Source organism: Arvicanthis niloticus, chromosome 19 (genome assembly GCF_011762505.2).
Source record: "Arvicanthis niloticus isolate mArvNil1 chromosome 19, mArvNil1.pat.X, whole genome shotgun sequence".
Taxonomy (NCBI): domain Eukaryota; kingdom Metazoa; phylum Chordata; class Mammalia; order Rodentia; family Muridae; genus Arvicanthis; species Arvicanthis niloticus.
In genome coordinates this window covers 29593724-29598359 of record NC_047676.1, presented here as the reverse complement: position 1 = coordinate 29598359, position 4636 = coordinate 29593724, and positions in this window count along the sequence as shown.

Genomic DNA, 4636 nt, shown 5'->3' with positions numbered 1-4636 from the left:
CTTTCTGTGCTCTTGTATTTATTTCCTCAAAAGCCAGCGAAGGATGTCTGGGCCAGGCAGGCATCAGATATTAATTGAGAGCTGTGCCCTTAACCACCATACAGTGCCGTGGTTGGTCAACGACCCTACTCCTCAACTTCTCATGACCAATCACTACTCAGAGGGGAAAAGGCTTGTAAGGTTGTTCTTTACTTATTCATTCAACAAATATTTATGGTGTGCTTACATTGTTCCAGACACCATTCAGAGCACTGGAGATCCGAAAGTGGCAATCCATCCATCCATCCATCAATCAATCAATCAATAAATCTTTGGCCTTGGAGAACTAAGATTTTGTTTGGAATGACCAGCTCAATGACTATTATCAAGACTGCAAAAATAACAGTAGAGCCTACTTTACAGGTGATCTTGGGACTGAATATAAAAAACAGCGTTGACCAATCAGAAGCATCCCAGCAGAAACAGCAACTTATGCAAGACCCTGAGGTAGCCAAGAGCCTAGACGGAGTCCCTGATTGGTAGGTACCACCTGGACAATGTCTTTCCAGATGCTTCTACATGGCAATGTAGCAGACTTGCTGGAACTGTGCAGGCAGCTGTAGTTTACTGTGTTCTGGTAGAAGTAGACTGGGGAGGACATGTGACCATCCTGGATTGAGTGAAAGGAGCAGACGACACACACACACACATACACACACACACACACACACACACACACACACACACACTATATTTGGGCATTGCGGTTTCTGGCTCACCAAGAAAAACAAAACAACCAGTGGCTGACTTTGGAAATTTCATTCAACCAAGAAGAGTGGGTGTGTTGAAAACTGGAAAATCCTTAAAAATAAAAAAGGAAACTTTCACCATACCTTGTAATACTCTCCCTAGTCTCAGGCTGCCTCAGCATAGCAATGGGTTTTCTCCCAGGTGTGTGTCCTCAGAGAGAAGATGCTCTATGACATCAGCTCATGTGACCATCTTAGGAGGGTTTTTCCTGGGTTAAGCAAGGAATCTGGGGTGGATGCCAAGGGAAGTAGGTTTAAAATCACTTTTAAAAGAATGAGTCTGCTCTTTGCAGACTATGGTGGCATGTGCCTTTAATCTCATCACTTTCTGAACCTGAGACTCAAAACCAAAAAGAGTTCTGTGTGAGTTACAACTGAGTCACTTTGGAAACAGAATCCCACGAGGACAGGGAACCTGAGACATTGCCACCACCACCACATGGTCCACCCTTGCAAATGGCAGAGAGGTATTTGGGCCTCAGCTAGGGGCTTCTGGCTTTTTTCCACTGGGTGATGATGTGTTGAATTCTGAGTGTCTTGTTGAGACACAGCAGGATTGCATCTGCACTCCCATGCAATAGTTAACTCATCTTCAGCCTGAGCCACACGACATCCTGAATGAAATTAAAACCAAATGCTGCCAAGTCATCCCTGCGAGTTGAGGAACCAAGGGAAAACACACACTTAGTCACACATCACTGCTCATCCCCTGCCTCATCCCTAGGCCATGGCAGGTGATTGTAATGGAGATGGAACTGTAGACAGAGGGTATGGGGACAGCCAGTGACACTCCCCAGGAGGAGGTCCATGGGGCCATCAGTCTGTAAACACTGCCTTGACAGGAGCAACAGGTTAGACCAAGGGCAGAGTGAAAAACACTAAAGAATAAGGACGTCAGATAAAATATGGGCAGGCTGTCCTGCTAAAGTAAAATTCAGATAAACACACATAATTTCTTAGTATAAGCATGTCTCCTACAATATGTGAGATGTGCAATACGTAAAACATACTCACATTAAAAACTTGGGTTATTTACCTGAAGTTCAAATTCAATTAGGTGTCCTGTAGTTTAATTTGCTGAATCTGGCAAGAGAAAGTAACATTGTAGCTGGACGTAGGGTGTGGGTTGGGCTGGGCACAGAGGGAGGCAGAGGCTGGTCTGGGCTGAGAGACAGACATTTCAGGCAGAGAGAATAGTGTCCCTCCAAATGACAGAAAAGCAGTGTTCATTCAAGTCACAGTGGGAAGGAAGGCTGACTCGGGATAGACCACCACGAGGTAGAGCAGATTCGTTGACCAGGGAACACAAGTCTTTTTGGAAACCCAGGAAATATTTTGATTCAAGGACATATTTTAAGATCTATTTTATTTCTGACATAATAATAATTATGTATGATCATGAATCCAACCTGTATTAAATTAGTATCTATGCCAAGACAGAAAAATACGGGGGTTTTTTTGTTTTGTTTTTTGTTTGTTTGGTTTTTGTTGTGTGTGTGTGTGTGTGGTTTTTTTTTTTTTTAATGGGAAAAGGGCTCGCAAAGGCGGACATGCCTGGAGCCCACAAGAGTCCTGGTATTCTAGAATTCCTGTTCCAGCTTCTGTTCCTTCCAGTTTCCCCTCCTTATTAATTGCAAAACCAACCTCATTTTTGGCAAGGCTTCTTTACATCCTATGGTATGGACTGTCTTCTCAAGATATTTGCATTTATTTCCTACCTAGGGAAATGCAGACCTAAGGACAGATTATTAATATTTAGAGTTCATTAATGAATGTGTTTGTTTGTTGTTTTGAGAAAAGCCAGAATAAATGTTCTAGAGCATACTAACCACTAAGGGAACAGAAACTAGGAAGCAGGTCAGAGGGAAAATGAACCATGTACGTGGACAGTGAGGAGGCTGAGAGAGGAGATGTGCCCCCAGGACACCGGGTCATCATAGAGTTGTATAATGCTAGAAAGGAGGCAAGTGTCTGAACGTGCAGAATAGGTTCTCTGAACTTGGGAAATTCCTTAAGTGTGTAAGAAATTTTACCCCAGTCCCTGTTCCATTCTCGACTCACCTTTACTCAATTCATTGTTGAGTATCTATCACCTGCAAGGGGAAGATACAGTCACCGAAGACAACGCTCTCTGGAGCCTACCAGATTAGAAGAAGCATCATGAAAACACTAGGGGGACACACAGAAGTATGAGGTCATGAGTCAGGTGAGCTAGTTGAGTGAAGAAAGCAATCAGGGATGGTGTCCTAGAGGTGACTGCCTGGATGACTACTAAAAGATATATAGAAATGTTCCAGACCAGAGCAGGCCAGAACAACTGAAGAGTACAGCCATGAATTCTATAAACACTTTTGGCTGGATATGGGCATGGTATCAGACTGTGGACTTTATGGAGCAGGAAGGGATTAAGCAGTATCCTACAGTCAGGATGATGAGGTGAGGCATAGGGCTTTACTCTGCCAGGCTCCCATTGGCCATCCTTGGGATCTCCCACCTGCCTCTCCCTTTCAGGCTCACTACCTCCCCAGCTGTGAGAGTTTAAAGAAGAATGGTCCCCACAGGCCATTCCAAATCTACAAATATTCGCATGCTTAGTCATCAAGGAGTGGCACCATTTGAAAAGGATTAGGAGGTGTGGCCTTGCCGGAGGAAATGTGTCACTGTGGGGGATGGGCTTTGAGGTTTCAAAAGCCCACAGCTGGCCCTGTGTCTCTCTTTGCCTCTCAGCTACTGCTCCAGTGCCATGCTCCCTGCCATGATGAAAAAATGGTCTAAGGCTCTGAAACTGTAAGCAAACCCCAAGCTTTCTTTTGTAAGAGTTGCCTTGGTCATAGTGCCTCTTCACAGCAATAAAGCAGTGTCTAAGACACCAGCCCTTTTTCTCCCAAGGTCTTGACTGTGTGACTTTTATTCATCCACGTGGTCTCTTCAGTTAGGAGACTACTAGGGCTTCCAGACCAGCATTGTCTAAACTGTGCCCTTGAGCTATAGAAATTCTCCAGAGAATCTGGGCTTCTTTAATTCTAACAGTAGAGTAATCCTGTCATGTCAGTCAAGTCTCAAGAAGAAACATCTCCATCAGAGTATTAACCAAGGTTCTAAGGATGCTGTGGGGGAAAGATCCATTTGACCTCATTTAACATCGCATTTCACGATGCTGTTTGAACAAGGAGTGTCTCTGTCTTCTAACAGAAGTGCTCTGATGATTGCAACATAGGAAATTCTACTCTAGAATCAAAAGAATGCCTCTCTAGGGAAGAACTGCAGAGAGGCGGCAGGTTACTTCTGTATAGAAGACTCTTCCCAGAAGCCAACCAGAGTTGACAGAATTGAGAAGAGGGGAAAAAAAAAAAAGGTCTGAGCAGAAGTGTCATGTGTCTCTTTGGAGTTGAACATTTCAGTGCCATTATGAGCCTCCCTAACCCCACCCAGGGCCTTTTCTTCTGAGCTAACAACATCCAACAGGGAGGCTATTCTGTCCATTTTAAATGGCTGGGAGGAAGTCAGAAGCTTGGTCAATCCATAACTGCTGTCCCGTGGTGGCATAAGTGAGAAGCAAACCTTGGTTATTGTAAGCCACTGAAATTTGGACGTTGTTTGTTACTTTGGCATACCTTGGCTTATCCACACAAGTACACACATTTATGATAATGAGGCACCACAGGACCATGAAGGGAAGCCAAGAAATTTCCCATAATAACTGGACCATAGTACATTATTTAAAGACTGGATATCTAGTCTGATAGGAAGATAGCTTTAAGAAAGTAGGTCATTCTAGAAGTCCCTACAGTCTACAGCTACTGGAGCTAGTGAAGGGGCTGGTCTTCCAAAACCAAAGCTGCAAAATC